Raw genomic sequence first — 20,987 nt, 5'->3', positions numbered from 1 at the left:
CTATAATTCTCCGGCGTGCCGAATACCACATCTAGTGTGATTTTCCCAGCGCATCGTGCCTCCCGACTAGGGATGATTCCTCTGAAGGTCGTGCTGCTTTGCTCAATGCGGCTTCTGTCTATTTCCATTTTTCGAAGAGTCTCCTCATAGATGAGGTTTAATCCGCTGCTGCCGTCCATGAGCACTTTAGTAAGCCGGAAGCCGTCCACAATTGGACTAAGGACCAAGGTGGCTGGTGCTCGAGCTGTTCGGAATTTAGGTTCGTCACTGGCATTGAAGGTGATAGCCATATCGCTCCATGGATTTATTGCTGCTACGTGGCAGACTTCGGCAAGGCTGCGGAGTGCTCGCTTACGCCTACTATTTGAGGCGAAGGTCTCGAAGACTATCAATACTGTATTGTTGTTGTTTTCCACGGGATGGTGCTCTGCAGTATTGTTGATGAGGAGATCCTCACCGCTCTTGGCCACCTGCCGGTGTACCCAACATGCTCTAAGGATGTGTGTTGGCATGGTATCCGTTGTACTGTGAATTTTGCATGGCCCATTAAGCCATCCCTCCAATACGGTTCCGCGCCCTGTAGTGGGCTTTTGTTTCTTTGTGATTGGATCGGGTGACTTACGAGAGTACACCCTTTTAGTTCGGACGGGGGGTTTTGTGAGAGCCGGAGGATCCCAAAATTTTGTTTGGGTTTTCCAGGCGCTTTCCATCGCACAATACTTCTGTACTATGGCCGCCAAGTCAGCGAAGTGTGCTATGTCACGGTGACTTATGGCGTTTAGGATTCCCTTGTCCGTGCAATTTTTGCAAAAGAATGAAATTGCGTCTTCCTCGCGACAGTCCTTGACCTTGCTCATTACAAGGAGGAATCTGGCCCAATAGTGATGTACTGTTTCTTGGGGCTCTTGTCTAATGTGGTATAGATCATTTATATCTGGGTGGGTGGGTAAATTTGGGTCCGAACCCTGACCCGATCTGAGACCCAGGAGCGGCGGAGTTTCCGATCTCGAAAGTTCGGGCTCCGGTTTGTTGCCCAATGGGTCTGGCCCGTTGTCTGATTCTAGGTTCAGAGCTTGGGCTATGTCCTCCCGTAGATGGGTATCCGGCTTAGAGAGCTCGGGAATCCAGACATAGCTTGTCCTCAAGATAGAGGAAGAATCGCTGCGTTGCTCCTCCACCACCGCTATCTGATGCGTTGCTCCTCCCTTTGGTCGGGTTTAAGCCCGATCCAATCATAGTCCGTAGCGACTCCCAAGGCGGTGATGCGATCCAAGAGCTCATTCAAAGAAGAGAGCTCCATTGGATCCATCTGCTCGGCGAATTCCGAGCCGACGTGGAGACTGTTTTTGATGACCCGAGAAGTCATCGTCGGCGCAGCGGCCGAACGGGCGGTCATGACGTAGCTGCCTAGTCGGAGAGTTTGGCCTACGGCCAGGGCTCCCCCAGAGGTGATGTTGTCCTTGACAACGAGACCAGCCATCCAGCCTTATGATGATAGCACAGTGGAACTCTCAATGAAAGCACCAATGTCGGTGTCAAAACCGGCGGATCTCGGGTAGGGGGTCCCGAACTGTGCGTCTAAGGCGGATGGTAACAGGAGGCGGGGGACACGATGTTTACCCAGGTTTGGGCCCTCTCGATGGAGGTAATACCCTACTTCCTGCTTGATTGATCTTGATGATATGAGTATTACAAGAGTTGATCTACCACGAGATCGTAGAGGCTAAACCCTAGAAGCTAGCCTATGGTATGATTGTTGTTGTCCTACGGACTAAACCCTCCGGTTTATATAGACACCGGAGGGGGCTAGGGTTACACAGAGTCGGTTACAAGGGAGGAGATCTACATATCCGTGTTACCAAGCTTGCCTTCCACGCCAAGGAGAGTCCCATCCGGACACGGGGCGGAGTCTTCAATCTTGTATCTTCATAGTCCAACAATCCGACTAAAGTATATAGTCCGGCTGTCCGAGGACCCCCTAATCCAGGACTCCCTCACCGAACACCACCGAAGATGTTGGCCTCGACTGCAATCATCCGGACACTTCGGTAAGTATTCAACACTTTTTATTCCAACATCTTTTAACAAGATACCGAGCAATCCGTCCCTACGCAGGACTGGATAAAGAAAGCGGTATTAATTTGGAGTCCGGCGCCCCTTCCCGAAGATCCCGCGTCCACCCTGCTGACGCGGATGTTAATTCCGACACCGTACCGGGTGTCTGCAGAGGGGGGTGAGAGCTAGGAGCCCAAAGGAGATGCCTGCCATGGCAAGAAGCGGGCTGCTTCTAGAGGCCAGGAGGGGAAACCATCCAAGAAAGGAAAAATGCCATCGTCGGTCGGCTTGAGCCAGGCAAGCGATGTTGATGTAGAGCTTGATGACGAGGACGAACCTCCGGCCAGACCGTAAGTGAAGCAGGATACTTTAACCATACCTTATTCTTTTCTTATTACTGAAGTAGTTCTCCGACATGTGCACGTCCTCGCAGGTTAACGCCTGGTGTTTCTCAATCGTCCTCCTCCTCGGGGGACCTTCTTCCAGAAATGATGGAGAGTGACACGCCTTCTCTGGCCTCCTCGCCCAATAGGGCAGATGATCTTGAGGTGTCGTCCCGGAGGCCCCTCCCGACCGACATGTAGCACATGAAACGAGGAAGGAGTTACCCGAAGGTGGTGCCTCTGTCACTTCGGGTTCGGGGGTCAAGAATGGCGGCCCCAAACTGTCCGGCTTACAACCGGAGATGATTCAGGAGGCTGGTAAGCGGATTTTTTTGGAGGAATGTCGTGCTCCGGCAACGGTGTCCGAAGACCCAAGAGTACCGGAGACGCTGACGGACATGCTGCGACAGGCGTCCGTTTCAGAGGAGCACCGTGCCTTAATGGCTACAGTGGTCGAAAAGGTTCTTGCCGCGAAGAGCGGGTTGAATGAGGCCTTCATGAGCCTTCCAAGGGGTTTTGAGGTTTGTGATGTAATTTTGTCAATGGAATATTATTGACCGAATGCACCTGTTGTACATGCAGTAGCCCCTGAGACTCGGATTGTCTTCCAAAAGAAGCAATCGGAGGATCGAAAAGACACGCTCAGGTACTGACCTTGGTTTAACTTGGAACGCAGGCTGTCTCGCTTCCTGCGGCTACCCGTTGTACGGAAGTGGCCGAACTGCAGCGAAAGCTGGATACTGCGGAGAATGACATTGCGTTGATCAACAGGCGTCTTGACGACTCGCAAGGTATGTATTGCGGGCATTCCTTACACCAATGTGCTTGTAATTTAAGCCTGACTCTGAAAATAGTTTTATATGGAATGCGCATGAATGCAGATAGTGCTGCCGCCGTAGAAGCCCTTCGGGCGGAGCTAGCCTGGGCCAAGGAGCAGGCCCAGTTAAGTAATGTGGTTGCCGAAAAGGCATCAGCTGAATTGAAGGCCGAACAAGCTGCGCGGTGCCAGGACAAGGATGCCATGTCCACCATGGCATGCGAGTTAGAGAATGCGGCTAGCCGCTGTAAACTTCTTGAGAAGGAAAATGAAGCCAAAACGGTTGAACTTGACAAGGCCTTACGAGAGGCGAGAGAGGCGCGGTCTGAATCCAGAGTAGCCCGTGAGGAGATTCGGCAAGCTGGGGAGATTGTGGCTGGCAAGCCCTTTTTGCTACAGGCTAAGTTCGGCGATCCGAACTATGCTCGGCTTAACCAATTATGGAGTTCTCCGGACAATTTTTTAGACTTGCCGAAGAGTTCTTCCGATGCAGCGCAGTTTTACCAGGCACAAGAGGGATGTGCAACGGAGAAGCTTTTCTGGTCCCCATTCGGCGCGTCGAGGCGCCCTCTGTTGCTGAATGAACAGATGTCCCAGTGGGCCGAGCTGCATAGGATATCCGGCGCTGCCATGAAGAACGTCGTAGTCCATTTGTGGCCGACTGAACCTGTTCCGAGTAGTTACTTCGGGCTGGTGCAGCGGCTTGCTGACGCGGTGCCGCGTATCGACGCTGTGAAGCGGTCGGCGTGCATTGAAGGTGCACGGATGGCCTTGGCCCGAGTAAAGACATTCTGGGGGAAGATGAAGGCCATCAATATTGTGACGAAGAGTCCACCCGAAGGCAAGGATCGTCCGGAACCGGAGCATTATTTTGGAGACGTCCTAGAGGCCGCCCGCTTAATAGAGGGTCAATGCTCAAAAGATATAATATTCGAGTGATGTGTACAAGGGTTGTAACAGACAACTTTACAGTTAATCTATTTTTTGCTCGAAAGCTTGTATTCCTCCTGTGCGGCCGTTTTAATGTAATTTGAAAGTTTTCCAGTCGTCGGCTTCAGCCCCCTCGTAGGAAATACGGGGGTGTTCGGAAAAGCATTGAATCACTCTTTATCCAACGTCTTGGTCCATAAAGGAGGTGATAATGCGGCGAACCAGGCAATCGGACTATAGGGCGTTAACACTTTCACTTAGCCATAGGAGTTTTATGGTGGGGCTACGACATAGCCCCTGGTATGTATGCGGCGTATCGTAATATTGTGCCTTACATGTTTTGATCTGAAAAAGACCCTTCGTGTGACACGGAGAATCGCTAAAGATTCGAATAAGTCGTCAAGTGGTTGACCAGCTCTCGCCGCATCATGACAGTCAGTTTTTGGCTTTCTCTACTGAGGTGCTCATCCGGTCAAAGCCAGGGCACAATCGCAGTAGTTCTCCCTTTACTACCCTAGCCGATAGAGCGGAATGTAGGGTAGCAAGCACAGGAGCCGGGCAACCCAACTATTGACCAAAGACAATGATTCGGAGCTGATGCATATAAGGCCAAACTTGCGACGCTGAAGTACGCTATAGAGTTGTTCGGGCTTTTATTGGCGACTCATTTGTTCCCAAACCGAGCCCCTGGCAGGTTATGCCGAGGTGCGTCTTGTAACACCGCCTTTACGGCCGCACTCATTGTAAAAAGAGTATAGAAGATTAGTTTAGATGAAGTTTACTGGGAGTGGAGCAATAAGCCAATGATAAATTCATATATAAAAAAGGAAAAATCCACAACCCCGCCATTTGACATGCTCAGGGTCAAGAACGGAGGAAAAAAGGGCATAGTACAGGCTCAAAATAAAGAGTACGGTCTACAAAAACTATTTTGGACCTCCTGTCGCACGTCTGCGCCGCCCGTCCTCTGGGAGGGGAGTGCTTAACTGAAGTAACCCCTTAGGTGAGTGTGCGGATCCGAACTCTGATAGAGTCCGTTGTATATGCAGTCCTATCGGTCACCTGTTTATAATTAAAAAAAGTAAAGAAAATGGATAAAAAATGTTACGGGTATGCTGGCAGGGTTGTCCGTATTGTGCTTCCGCCGATGCCCAAGGTATCTTGAGCGCATAGTGATGTACGCGTGGTGTAAATCCTGCCATCATAGTGGGTGGGTGGCGGAAGCCGAACTGCTATTTCTGCTCCGGTAGTGGTCGAACGTCGGAGGGAAATTGCTTCTGGCCCCCGGTGTTCGGCTGGCGAGCCGAGCCGTCGTCTTTATCGCTTGGTGGCCTTCTCCCCTTGTATTCGGCATTAAGCTTGCCTGCCTGCTTGAAGACCCAACAGTTTCTGTTGGTATGATTAGCTGGCTTATCAGGGTGGCCGTGAATCTGACAAGGTCGGTCCAATATCCTGTCAAGGGCGGATGGTCCGTCCTGTTTGGCCTTAAATGGCTTCTTCCGTTGACCGGGTTTCGAATTGTGAAATCCGGCGTTGACCGCTATGTCACGCAATCTTTCGTTATTGCTGCGACTGTTATGCTCGTTTAGTCGTGGCTTGCCGTTGCCGTCTCGGATTTCGGAAGTGCCCGGGTCGCCGGCGTTGTTGCTTTTGCGAGCGAGCCAGTTGTCTTCTCCCGCACAAAAGCGAGTCATTAGAGCTGTAAGGGCTGTCATGGATTTAGGTCCTTCCTGGCCGAGGTGACATGCTAGCCATTCATCCCGGACACTATGTTTGAAGGCCGCTGGGGCTTCCGCGTCCGGACAGTCGACAATTTGTTTCTTTTTGACTAAGAACCTGGTCTAGAGTTCCCTGGTTGACTCGCCGGGCTGTTGGACAATATGACTTAAGTCATCGGCATCTGGTGGCCGGGCATATGTTCCTTGGAAGTTGTCACGAAAGGCGTCTTCCAGATCTTCCCAGCTGCCAATAGAATTTTCTGGAAAACTGTTTAGCCAGTACCGTGCTAGCCCCTTAAGCTTGAGAGGCAGGTATTTAATGGCATGAAGGTCGTCTCCGCGAGCCAAGTGGATATGGAGGAGGAAGTCCTCAATCCATACTCCGGGATCTGTTGTTCCATCGTATGATTCGATGTTGATGGGTTTAAACCCGTCTGGAAATTCATGCTCCATTACCTCGTTGGTGAAGCAAAGAGGGTGTGCGGCTCCTCTATGTTGGGCTACACTGTGAAGCACCTCCGGCGGACTCCGTTTACGGTTTTCGGACCGAGTGTGCTCGGGTATGTTGTGTCCGAATAGATAACCGTTGTTACTAGCCGGGGCATGTCTCCGCGATCTGTGTGTCAATTTTGTCTCGCGAGTGTTCCCCCGAGCTTCTTTATTCTTGCTTGGACGGCCGGATGGGTTGGTATGGTGCTCTGCTGGGGCTGCTGCTTTGCCCGGACCGAACTGTGGTCGGCTTACCGGTTTGTTCGATGGTGGTGTGGGCTTAAAAGCCTTCCCATCGTATTGAGGGAGCCACCTACTGTTGTGGTGGCTTTGGTCTGGGACGCTAAGGTCGTATTCTTCGGCGGCCAGGACCTCGGTCCATCTATCGTTGAGCACATCTTGGCTCACTTGAAGCTGCAGCTGCTTCCTCCTTAGGCTCCTTGCAGTGGCTATTAGCCGGCGTTTAAAGCGCTCCTGTTCTAGAGGTTCCTCAGGCACGATGAATTCCTTATTGCCGAGGTTCTCTTCTTCTTCGGAGGGTGGAAGATAATTACTATCCTCCGAGTCTCCGTATGTGGCCTGTTCATCAGGGGTATCCTGCCCGCTTTCCTGGTCCTCCTATTCGGATCCTGTCTCGACAGGGTCTTCGTTGACCGGAGTATTATCACCTCCGATGCTAGTATTGCTTTCTCTTGAGTGACATGACTGAGAGTAGCGCTGGGGGCGCCGGTGTTCGGACTGTGTACCAGGAGGCCTATCCTCGACTGGATTCTCCTTGTCATCGTCGATATCGTTGTTGGGTGTGTCTACCATACACACGTCATACCAGGAAGTGGTCGTCCCGCGTCTAGCGGATAGTAAGCTCTGGCCCTGCCCCTCATCGTTGTCCAGACCGTCGATGTCTTCGGAGCAGGTGTCAGGCGTTTTGTTTTGGTCTTCGACGGTGGCTATGAAGTGGGTGGCGGGTGGGAAGAAAATTCTCCATCATCCGCCGTAAGGTCGAACCGAATATAGTTCGGTGACGAGCCGTCCGTCAGGGATAGGTTTTTTAGTGAGTTTAGCAGGTCGCCCATTGGCGAGTGTTGGAAGATATCCGCGGCGCTGAACTTGAAGATCGATAGCCGATCGAGTTCAGTAACTGCGGGCTTGCGGGGTTCGGAACTCGATACCAGAGACAAGTCCGGGGTTCCGTTGATGCGAGTATCGTATGAAGTGGAATCTGTATGCGGCTCCAACGCTGTCGAGTTGGTAGCCCCCGTGATGGGGTTGAGCTTCCCATCTTCGGACGACTTGATCTGTTCTGGATCTAAGGCCAGAGTTGTTACAGGAGCAATTTCCTGGGTGCGGGCCGATGACAGGTTTAAGCCATGTTCATCGGGGCGAAGGGGAGCGGTTGCCGCGGTCTCGAATCCGTCGAAGATCAAGTCTCCCCGGATGTCGCGACGTAGTTGAGGCTTCCGAATCTGACCTAATGGCCAGTGGCGTAGCTATCGATTTGCTCCAGATGGCCGAGTGAGTTGGCCCGCAGTATGAAGCCGCCGAATACAAAGATCTGTCCGGGGAGGAAGCTTTCTCCCTGGACCATGTCATTACTGACGATTGAAGGGGCCATCAATCCTTTCGTCGACGGCACAGTGGAACTCTCAATGAAAGCATCAATGTCGGTGTCAAAACCGGCGGATCTCGGGTAGGGGGTCCCGAACTGTGCATCTAGGATCGATGGTAACAGGAGATGGGGGACACAATGTTTACGCAGGTTCGGGCCCTCTCTATGGAGGTAATACCCTACTTCCTGCTTGACTGCTCTTGATGAATATGAGTGTTACAAGAGTTGATCTACCACGAGATCGTAATGGCTAAACCCTAGAAGTCTAGCCTATGAGTATATGGTAATGAATCTGTCCTATCCGGACTATGCTCTCCGGTTTATAGACACCGGAGAGATCTAGGGTTACATGAGGTTGGTTACATAAGAGGGAATCTTCATAGTCGGTCGCCTAGCTTGCCTTCCACGCCAAGTAGAGTCCAATCCGGCCACGGGTATAGTCTTTGGTCTTCGTGTCTTCACAACCCATCAGTCCGGCCCATGGATAACAGGCCGGACACCCGAGGACCCCTTAATCCAGGACTCCCTCAGCCCCCTCGTAGAAAATACGGGGGTGTTCGGAAAAGCAATTGATCACTCTTAACCCAACGTCTTGGTCCATAAAGGAGGTGTCAATGCGGTGAACTAGGCAATCGGACTATAGGGCGTTAACACTTTCACTTAGCCATAGGAGTTTTATGGTGGATCTGCGACATAGACCCTGTTATGTACGCGGTTATCCCAATGTGGTGTGTTACATGTATGACCTGAAAGAAGGTCCTTCGTGTAATACGAGGGAATCGCGAAAGATTCCGTTAAGTCATCTAGTAGTTGACCAGCTCTCGCCGCATCATGACAGTCAGTTTTCGGCTTTCTCTACAGAGGTGTTTGACCAGATGAACCGGAAACACAATCGCAGTAGTTCTCCCTTTACCACCCTAGCCGATAGAGCGGAACGTAAGGTAGTAAGCACAGGAGCCGGGCAACCCAACTATTGAACAAAGACATGATTCGAAGCTAATTCATATAAGGCCGAACTCGCGACGCCGAAGTATGCCATAAAGCTGTTCAGACTTTGTTGGCAACTCATTTTGTTCCCATGCCAAGCCCCTGGCAAGTTATGTCGGGGTGGGTGTGTGAAACAATCAAAAGAGCAAAACTCAGTTCTATATAGAAAAGTGAATACCGGGTACGAGTTATGTTCACTGGAATCTGAGTGACGTGCCAATCATCATTTTATAGATAATAACGCCACAACCCCGGCTATTTGACATGCCAGGGGTCAACGGTTGAGGAAACAAGCACTTTACAGGCTCGCAAAATAGAGAGTGCGGTCTACAAAAAGTTGTTTTGGACCTCCTATCGCACGTCTGCACCGCCTTTCCTCGGTGAAGGGGCTCCTTAGCAGGAGTAGCCTTTGGGTGAATTTACAAACCTGAACTCCGATAGAGTCCGTGAGATGACCAGCCTTTGCGCCACCTGTGGTAAAGGGTAATGAAAAAGAAAGAGTAGTTAGAAAAGAAAAAAAGGAGAGGTTATGGGAGTACTTGCAGACTTGTCCGTATTGTGCTTCCGCTGATGCCCAGGGTATCTTAAGTGCATAGTTATGTATGCGCGGTACAGATTTCGTAGGTATATGAGGCGGACGGCAGAAGCTGAACTGCTAGTCCAGCTTCGAAATTGGTCGATCCTGTTGAATGGAGACCAGTGGCTTAATGGCCGACAAGGTATGCGGTTAAATAAGACCACTTTGTACTTCGGCTAAGGTCGCCGTAGTGTGATCCTCAGTCCGGAGGGAGTGCTTCTCCTGCTCCCCTCTAGAGTTGTGTGTCACGTATATCATGTTTACTGTTTTTACTTCGGGGGGAAATTGCTTCTGACCCCCGGTATTTGGTTGGTGAGTCTCTTCGCCGTCGCTATCACCGGGCGGCCTCCTCCCCTTGTGTTCGGCGTTGAGCTTGCCGGCCTGCTTGAAGACCCAACAACTTCTGTTGGTATGATTAGCTGGTTTATCAGGGTGGCCATGAATCTGGTAGGGCCGATCCAATATCTTGTCTAAATTGGATGGCCCATCTCTGTTTGCCTTGAATGGCTTTTTCCGTTGACCGGGTTTGGGGCCGCTGAATCCGGCGTTGACCGCTGTGTCGTGCGTTCTTTCATTATCATTGCGATGTTTGTGTTTACTGCGTCGTAGCTTCCCATTGCCGTCTCGGACTTTGGAAGTGCCTGGATCGCTGGCGCTGTTGCTTCTACGAGCGAGCCAGCTGTCTTCTCCCGCACAAAAGCGGGTCATCAGAGCGGTAAGGGCTGACATGGATTTTGGTTTTTCTTGGCCGAGGTGGCGGGCGAGCCACACGTCCTGGACGCTGTGTTTGAAGGCCGCTAGGGCTTCCGCATTCGGACAGTCGATGATTTGCTTCTTTTTAACTAAGAACCTAGTCCAGAGCTTCCTGGCTAATTCTCCGGGCTGCTGGACAATGTGATTTAAGTCATCCGCATCCGGTGGCCAGACATACGTACCTTGAAAGTTGTGGTGGAAGGCATCTTCCAAATCCTCCCAGCTACCAATAGAGTTTTCAGGCAGGCTGTTTAACCAGTGCCGGGCTAGCCCTTAACGGGAGATATTTGATGGCGTGGAGGTCATCTCCACGAGCCATATGCATATGGAGAATAAAGTCCTCGATCCACACCACTGGGTCAGTTGTTCCATCGTATGATTTGATATTCATGGGTTTAAACCCGTCTGGGAATTCGTGCTCCATTACTTCGTCAGTGAAACAAAGGGGGTGTGCGGCGCCTCTATATCGGGCCACATCGCGACGTAGCTCCGATGGAGTCCGTCAGTGGTTTTCGGCCTGGGCGTGACTAGGCTTGTCACGTCTGAATAGATGGTCGTCGTCACATGTCGGGGCACGTCCTCGCGATCCGTAGATCGATCTGGTATGTCCTGCTCTACTGTCCAGGTCCTGCCGAAGGTCATATGTATAACCCCGAGCTGTTTTATCCCTGCCTTTACGGCAAGGTGTGGCGGTCTGGTGTTCGGCTTGAGTTGCCGCTTTGTCCCGACCATGTCTCATCATCGAATTGAGGTAGCAATCTGCACTTTGGGTAACTTTTGGGTGGGCGCTTAAGGCTGTATTCTTCAGCTCCCAGGACATCAGTCCATCTATCGTTGAGCAGATCTTGGTCAGCTTGAAGCTGCTGCTGCTTCTTTTTTAGGCTCCTTGCAGTGGCTATTAGCTGGCGCTTAAAGCGCTCCTGCTCGAGAGGTTCCTCAGGCACGATAAAATCCTCGTTGCCGAGGCTCACCTCATCCTCGGAGAGTGGAAGGTAATTACTGTCCTCTGAGTCCTCGTTTATGGCCTGTTCGTTAGGGCTAACTTGCCCGTTTTCCCGTTCCTCCTATTTGGAAGTTGCTTCAACGGGGTCTTCATTATCTTCGGCACCGTCCGGAGTATTATCTTCTCCTGTGCCGGTGTTGCTATCTTTTGCACGCCGTGACTTAGAGCTGCGCCGCTGGCGCCGTCATCTGGGTTGTGTCTCAGGAGGTTTATCCTCGACTGGATCTTTTTTTGTCATCGTCGTTGGTTTCTTTGGGTGTATCCACCATGTATACGTCGTACGAAGAAGTGGCCGTCCAGCAGCCGGTAAACGGAGTCTTAGTCATCTTGCCCGTGAGGCATGGTTCGCAAGCATCAAGTGATTCATAATCAAGTGATTCCAAAAGCCCATCAACATGGAGTTTCTTCATGCGCTTTACACCAATATGACCTAAACGACAGTGCCACAAATAAGTTGTACTATCATTATTAACTTTGCATCTTTTGGCATCAATATTATGTGTATCACTGTGATCGAAATTCAGTAAACCATTTATATTGGATGTAAGACCATAGAAGGTTTTATTCATGTAAACAGAACAACAATTATTCTCTGACTTAAATGAGTAACCGTATCGCAATAAACATGATCCAATCTTATTTCTGCTCAACGCAAACACCAAAAAACATTTATTTAGTTCCAATACTAATCCCGAAGGTAGAGGGAGTATGCGATGGTGATCTTATCAACCTTGGAATCATTTCCAACACACATCGTCACCTCGCCCTCAACTAGTCTTTGTTCATTTTGTAACTCCTGTTTCGAGTTACTAATCATAGCAACTGAACCGGTATCAAATACCCAGGGGCTACTATGAACACTAGTAAAGTACACATCAATAACATGTATATCATATATACTTTTGTTCACTTTGCCATCCTTCTTATCCGCCAAATATTTGGGGCAGTTCCGCTTCCAGTGACCATTTCCTTTGCAGTAGAAGCACTCAGTTTCAGGCTTGGGTCTAGCTTTGGGCTTCTTCATGGGAGTGGCTGTAGGTGTCAAAACTGGCGGATCTCGGGTAGGGGGTCCCGAACTATGCGTCTAAGGTCGATGGTAACAGGAGACAGGGGACACAATGTTTACCCAGGTTCGGGTCCACTCTATGGAGGTAATATCCTACTTCCTGCTTGATTGATCTTGATGAATATGCGTGTTACAAGAGTTTATCTACCACGAGATCGTAATGGCTAAAACCCTAGAAGTCTAGCCTGTCTGACTATAATTGTATATATCCTCTACGGACTAAGCCCTCCGGTTTATATAGACACCGGAGGGGACTAGGGTTACACAAAGTCAGTTACAAAGAAGGGAATCTTCATATTTGATCGCCAAGCTTGCCTTCCACGCCAAGGAGAGTCCCATCCGGACACGGGTAAAGTCTTTGGTCTTTGTATCTTCACAGCCGATTAGTCCGGCCCATGTCCAACAGGCTGGACGCCCGAGGACCCATTAGTCCAGGACTCCCTCGGTGGCAACTTGCTTGCCATTCTTCTTGAAGTTCCCTTTCTTTCCTTTTTACTTGAAACTAGTGGTCTTGTCAACCATCAGCACTTGATGCTTTTCTTGATTTCTACCTTCGTTGATTTCAGCATCGCGAAGAGCTCGGGAATCGTTTTTCGTCATCCCTTGCATATTATAGTTCATCACGAAGTTCCAGTAACTTGGTGACTAGAGAAGTATGTCAATCACTGACTTATCTGGAAGATTAACTAGTACTCAGACATTCTGAGCACATGCTCACTGGTTGAGCTATTCTCCTCCATCTTGTAAGCAAAATACTTGTCAGAGGTTTGATACCTCTCGACTCGAGCATGAGTCTGAAATACCAATTTCAGCTCTTGGAACATCTATTATGCTCCGTGGTGTTCAAAACGTTTTTGAAGTCCTGGTTTTAAGCCGTAAAGCATGGCGCACTAAACTATCAAGTAGTCATCATACCGAGCTTGCCAAACGTTCATAACGTCTGCATCTGCTCCTGCAATAGGTCCGTCACCTAGCGGTGCATCAAGGACATAGTTCTTCTGTGCAGCAATGAGGATAATCCTCATATCACGGACCCAGTCCGCATCATTGCTACTATCATATTTCAACTTATTTTTATCGAGGAACATATCAAAAATAAACGGGGAGCTACATCGCAAGTTATTGATCTACAACATAGATATGCAAATACTACCAGGACTAAGTTCATGATAAATTAAAGTTCAATTAATCATATTACTTAAGAACTCCCACTTAGATAGACATCCCTCTAGTCATCTAAATGATCACGTGATCCATATCAACAAAACCATGTCCGATCATCACGTGGATGGAGTAGTTTTCAATGGTGAACATCACTATGTTGATCATATCTAATATATGATTCATGTTCGACCTTTCGGTGTCAGTGTTCTGAGGCCATATCTGCATATGCTAGGCTCGTCAAGTTTAACCCGAGTATTCTGCACGTGCAAAACTGGCTTGCACCCATTGTATGTGAACGTAGAGCTTATCTCACCCGATCATCACGTGGTGTCTCGACACAACAAACTGTAGCAACGGTGCATACTCAGGGAGAACACTTGTACCTTGAAATTTAGTCAGGGATCATCTTATAATGCTACCACCGTACTAAGCAAAATATGATGCATAAAGGATAAACATCGCATGCAATCAAAATATGTGACATGATATGGCCATCATCATCTTGTGCCTTTGATCTCCATCTCCAAAGCACCGTCATGATCTCCATCGTCACTGGCTTGAAACCTTGATCTCCATCATAGCATCGTTGTCGTCTCGGCAACTATTGCTTCTACGACTATCGCTGCCGCTTAGTGATAAAATAAAGCAATTACATGGTGATTGCATTTCATACAATAAAGCGACAACCATAAGGCTCCTCCAGTTGCCAATAACTTTTACAAAACAAGATCATCTCATACAACAATTTATATCTCATCATGTCTTGACCATATCACATCACAACATGCCCTGCAAAAACAAGTTAGACGTCCTCTACTTTGTTGTTGCAAGTTTTACGTGGCAGCTACGGGCTTCTAGCAAGAACCGTCCTTACCTACGGATCAAAACCACAACGATTTTTCGTCAAGTGTGTTGTTTTAACCTTCAACAAGGACTGGCCGTAGTCAAACTCGATTCAAGTAAAATTAGAGAAAAAGACACCCGCTAGCCACCTGTGTGCGAAGCACGTCGGTAGAACCAGTCTCATGAACACGGTCACGTAATGTCGGTCCGGGCCGCTTCATCCAACAATACCACCGAATCAAAGTAAGACGCTGGTGGTAAGCGGAATGACTATTATCGCCCACAACTCTTGGTGTTCTACTCATGCATATAACATCTATGCATAGACCTGGCTCGGATGCCACTGTTGGGTAACATAGCATGCAATTTCAAAAAATTCCTATGCTCATGCAAGATCTATCTAGGAGATGCATAATAACGAGAGGGGAGAGTGTGTCCACGTACCCTCGTAGACCGAAAGCGGAACCGTTTGACAACGCGGTTGATGTAGTTGAACTTCTTCTCATTCCAACCGATCAAGCACCAAACGTACGGCACCACCGAGTTCTGCACACGTTCAGCTCAATAACGTCCCTCGAACTCTTGATCCAGCAAAGTGTCGAGGGAGAGTTCAGTCAGCACGACACCGTGGTGACGGTGATGGTGAAGTGATCCGCGTAGGGCTTCGCCTAAGCACTACGTGAATATGGTCGGAGGCGTAAACTGTGGAGGGGGGCGCCGCACACGAACAATGTTTGTTGTGTGTTCTAGCGGTGCCCCCCTCCTCATATATATAGGTTGGAGGGGAAGAGAGGCAGCCAAGGGGGTGCCCCTAGTAGGAGGAATCCTACTTGGGGTCCTCCCAATTCGGCCTCCCCCCTTTCCTATTCCTATTCGGAGTAGGAAGGGAAGAGGGGGAAGGGGGGATCCTATTCCCTTTTTCCTTTCCTCCTTCCCCTTTTCTACTCCAATTTGGCCAGCCCATATGGAGGGGGTGCACTAGCCCCTTAGGGGCTGGTATGTCCCTCTCTTGGCCCGTTAGGCCCATATAGTTTGCCGGGGGTTGCGCGGAACCCCTTCCGGTGACCCGATATGTACCCGGTGGCCGGTACCCCCAGAACACTTCCGGTGTCCGAATATCATCGTCCAATATATGAATCTTTACCTCTCAACCATTTCGAGGCTCCTCGTCATGTCCGTGATCTCATCCGGGACTCCGAACAACATTCGGTCACCAAATCACATAACTCATATAATACAAAATCGTCATCGAACGTTAAGAGTGCGGACCCTACGGCTTCGACAACTATGTAGACATGACTGAGACACCTCTCCGGTCAATAACCAACAACAGAACCTGGATGCTCATATTGGTTCCCACATATTCTATGAAGATCTTTATCGGTCGTACCGTAATGACAACATACGTTATTCCCTTTGTCATCTGTATGTTACTTGCCCGAGATTCAATCGCCGGTATCTTCATACCTAGTTCAATCTCGTTACTGGCAAGTCTCTTTACTCGTTCCGTAATACATCATCATGTAACTAACTCATTAGTCACATTGTTTGCAAGGCTTACCATGATGTGTATTACCGAGAGGGCCCAGAGATACCTCTCTGATACTCGGAGTGACAAATCCTAATCTCGATCTATGCCAACCCAATAAACACCTTCGGAGATACCTGTAGAGCGTCTTTATAATCACCCAGTTACGTTGTGACGTTTGATAGCACACAAGGTATTCCTCCGGTATCCGGGAGTTGCATAATCTCATAGTCGAAGGAATATGTATTTGACATGAAGAAAGCAATAGCAATAAAGCTTAACGATCATTATGCTAAGCTAACGGATGGGTCTTGTCCATCACATCATCCTCCTAATGATGTGATCCCGTTCATCTAATGACAACACATGTCTATGGCTACGAAACTTAACCATCTTTGATAAACGAGCTAGTCTAGTAGAGGCTTACTAGGGACACTATGTTTTATCTATGTATCCACACATGTATCAAGTTTCCGGTTAATACAATTCTAGCATGAATAATAAACATTTATCATGATATAAGGAAATATAAATAACAATTTTATTATTGCCTCAGGGCATATTTCCTTCAAATCCTTAGGTGACTGGTGATGACCCACAAGTATAGGGGATCTATCGTAGTCCTTTCGATAAGTAAGAGTGTCGAACCCAACGAGGAGCAGAAGGAAATGACAAGCGGTTTTTAGTAAGGTATTCTCTGCAAGCACTGAAATTATCGGTAACAGATAGTTTTGTGATAAGGTAATTTGTGACGGGTGACAAGTAATGAAAGTAAATAAGGTGTAGCAAGATGGCCCAATCTTTTTTGTAGCAAAGTACAAGCCTGGACAAACTCTTATATGAAGGAAAACGCTCCCGAGGACACATGGGAATTATCGTCAAGCTAGTTTTCATCACGCTCATATGATTCGCGTTCGTTACTTTGATAATTTGATATGTGGGTGGACCGGTGCTTAGGTACTGCCCTTCCTTGGACAAGCATCCCACTTATGATTAACCCCTATTGCAAGCATCCGCAACTACAAAAAGAAGTATTAAGGTAAACCCAACCATAGCATGAAACATATGGATCCAAATCAGCCCCTTACGAAGCAACGCATAAACTAGGGTTTAAGCTTCGGTCACTCTAGCAACCCATCATCTACTTATTAATTCCCAATGCCTTCCTCTAGGCCCAAACAATGGTGAAGTGTCATGTAGTCGATGTTCACATAACACCACTAGAGGAAAGACAACATACATCTCATCAAAATATCGAACGAATACCAAATTCACATGACTACTTATAGCAAGACTTCTCCCATGTCCTCAGGAACAAACGTAACTACTCACAAATCATATTCATGTTCATAATCAGAGGGGTATTAATATGCATAAAGGATCTGAACATATGATCTTCCACCAAATAAACCAACTTGCATCAACTACAAGGAGTAATCGACACTACTAGCAACCCACAGGTACCAATCTGAGGCTTTGGGACAAAGATTGGATACAAGAGATGAACTAGGGTTTTAGAGGAGATGGTGCTGGTGAAGATGTTGATGGAGATTGACCCCCTCCCGATGAGAGGATCGGTGGTGATGACGATGGTGATGATTTCCCCCTCCCGGAGGGATGTTTCCCCGGCAGAACAGCTCCGCCGGAGCCTAGATTGGTTCCGCCAAGATTCCGCCTCGTGGCGGCGGTGTTTCGTCCTGAAAGCTTCCTTATGATTTTTTCCGGGGTGAAAGACTTCATATAGCAGAAGATGGAAACCGAAGGCCTGCCAGGGGGCCCACGAGGCAGGGGGCGCGCCCAGGGGGGTAGGGCGCGCCCCCCACCTTCGTGGATGGTGGGTGGCCCCCCTCTGGTAGTTTCTTCGCCCAATATTTTTTGTATATTCTGAAACTGACTTCCGTGAAGTTTCAGGACTTTTGGAGTTGTGTAGAATAGGTCTCTAATATTTGCTCCTTTTCCAGCCCAGAATTCCAGCTGTCGGCATTCTCCCTCTTCATGTAAACCTTGTAAAATAAGGGAGAATAGGCATAAGTATTGTGACATAATGTGTAATTATAGCCCATAATGCAATAAATATCGATATAAAGGCATGATGCAAAATGGACGTTGATACGTCTCCAACGTATCTATAATTTTTTATTGTTCCATGCTATTATATTATCTGTTTTGGATGTTCAATGGGCTTTATTATACACTTTTATATTATTTTTAGGACTAACCTATTAACCGGAGGCCCAGCCCAAATTGTTGTTTTTTTTGCCTATTTCAGTGTTTCGCAGAAAAAGAATATCAAATGGAGTCCAAACAGAATGAAACCTTCGGGAGCGTGATTTTTGGAACAAACGTGATCCAGAGGACTTGGAGTGGACGTCAAGCAACCAACAAGGAGGCCACGAGGCAGGGGGCGCGCCCTCCACCCCCATGGCCCCCTCGTGGCTCCACGGACCTAGTTCTTCCTCCTATATATACCTACGTACCCCGAAACCATCGAGGAGCGCCATGAAAACCAAATTCCACCGCCGCAACCTTCTGTACCCGTGAGATCCCATCTTGGGGCCTTTTCCGGTGCTCCGTCGGAGGGGGCATTGATCACGGAGGGCTTCTACATCAACACCATAGCCTCTCCGATGATGTGTGAGTAGTTTACCTCAGACCTTCGGGTCCATAGTTATTAGCTAGATGGCTTCTTCTCTCTCTTTGGGTCTCAATACAAAGTTCTCCTTGATTCTCTTGGAGATCTATTCGATGTAATCTTCTTTTGCGGTGTGTTTGTCGAGATCCGATGAATTGTGGGTTTATGATCAAGATTATCTATGAACAATATTAGAATCTCCTCTGAATTCTTTTATGTATGATTGGTTATCTTTGCAAGTCTCTTCGAATTATCAGTTTGGTTTGGCCTACTAGATTGATCTTTCTTGCAATGGGAGAAGTGCTTAGCTTTGGGTTCAATCTTGCGGTGCTCGATCCCAGTGACAGTAGGGGAAACGACACGTATTGTATTGTTGCCATCGAGGATAAAAAGATGGGGTTTATATCATATTGAATGAGTTTATCCCTCTACATCATGTCATCTTGCTTAAAGCGTTACTCCGTTCTTATGAACTTAATACTCTAGATGCATGCTGGATAGCGGTCGATGTGTGGAGTAATAGTAGTAGATGCAGGCAGGAGTTGGTCTACTTGTCACGGACATGATGCCTATATACATGATCATACCTAGATATTCTCATAACTATGCTCAATTATATCAATTGCTCGACAGTCTTTTGTTTACCACCGTAAATACTTATGCTATCTTGAGAGAAGCCACTAGTGAAAGCTATGGCCCCCGGGTCTATTCTCCATCATATTAATCTCCCGTCAACAAGTTATTTCTGGCGCTGTTTATTTTGCAATCTTTACTTTTAATCTTTATCATAAAAATACCAAAAATATTATCTTATCATCTCTATCAGATCTCACTTTTGCAAGTGGCCGTGAAGGGATTGACAATCCCTTTATCGCGTTTGTTGCAAGGTTCTTATTTTTTTTTGTAGGTGCAAGGGACTTGAGCGTGGCCTCCTACTGGATTGATAGCTTGGTTCTCAAAAACTAAGGGAAATACTTACGCTACTTTGCTGCATCACCCTTTCCTCTTCAAGGGAAAGCCAACGCAGTGCTCAAGAGGTAGCAAGAAGGATTTCTGGCGCCGTTGCCGGGGAGGCTTACACCAAGTGAAGTAAAGATTTGACTCCCGCCAACGTGCGATTTCTGGCGCCGTTGCCGGGGAGTCTACGCACAAGTCATGACATACCAAGTACCCATCACAATCTCTTATCCATCGCATTACATTATTTGCCATTTGCCTCTCGTTTTCCTCTCCCCCACTTCACCCTTGCCGTTTTATTCGCCCTCTTTTCCGTTCGCCTCTTTTTCGCTTGCTTCTTGTTTGCTCGTATGTTGGATTGCTTGCTTGTCACGATGGCTCAAGACAATACTAAATTGTGTGACTTTAGCAATACCAACAACAATGATTTTCTTAGCACCCCGATTGCTCCTCTTACCGAAGCTGAATCTTGTGAAATTAATGCTGCTTTGCTGAACCTTTTCATGAAAGATCAATTCGCCGGCCTTCCTACTGAAGATGCCGCTACCCATCTAAATAGCTTTATTGATTTGTGTGATATGCAAAAGAAGAAAGATGTGGATAATGATATTGTTAAACTGAAGCTATTTCCGCTTTCTCTTAGAGATCGCGCTAAAACTTGGTTTTCGTCCTTGCCTAAAAATAGTATTGATTCTTGGAATAAGTGCAAAGATGCTTTTATCTCTAAGTACTTTCCTCCCGCTAAGATCATCCCTCTTAGAAATGATATTATGAATTTTAAGCAACTTGATCATGAACATGTTGCACAAGCTTGGGAGAGAATGAAATTAATGATACGTAATTGCCCTACACATGGTTTGAATTTATGGATGATTATACAAAAAATTTATGCCGGATTGAATTTTGCTTCTAGAAATCTTTTAGATTCGGCTGCGGGAGGCACTTTTATGGAAATCACTTTAGGAGAAGCTACTAAACTCCTAGATAATATTATGGTTAATTATTTTCAACGGCACACTGAAAGATCTACTAGTAAAAAGGGTTCATGCGATTGAAGAAATTAATGAGTGGAAAGATGGATGAACTTATGAAATTGTTTGCTAATAAGAGTGTTTCTTCTGGTCCTAATGATATGCCTTTGTCTACTTTGATTGAGAATAATAATGAAACTATGGATGTGAATTTTGTTGGTAGGAATAATTTTGGTAACAATGCGTATAGAGGAAACTTTAATCCTAGGCCGTTCCCTAATAATTCCTCTAATAATTATGTTAATTCCTACAACAACTCTTATGGAAATTTTAATAAGATGCCCTCTGATTTTGAGACTAGTGTTAAAGAATTTATGATTTCTAAAAAGAATTTCAATGCTTTGCTTGAAGAAAAATTGCCTAAGATTGATGAATTGGCTAGGAACGTGGATAGAATTTATCTTGATGTTGATTCTTTGAAACTTACATCTATTCCACCTAAGCATGA

Source organism: Aegilops tauschii, chromosome 1 (genome assembly GCF_002575655.3).
Source record: "Aegilops tauschii subsp. strangulata cultivar AL8/78 chromosome 1, Aet v6.0, whole genome shotgun sequence".
Lineage (NCBI taxonomy): Eukaryota > Viridiplantae > Streptophyta > Magnoliopsida > Poales > Poaceae > Aegilops > Aegilops tauschii.
This window is presented reverse-complemented; position numbering follows the sequence as displayed.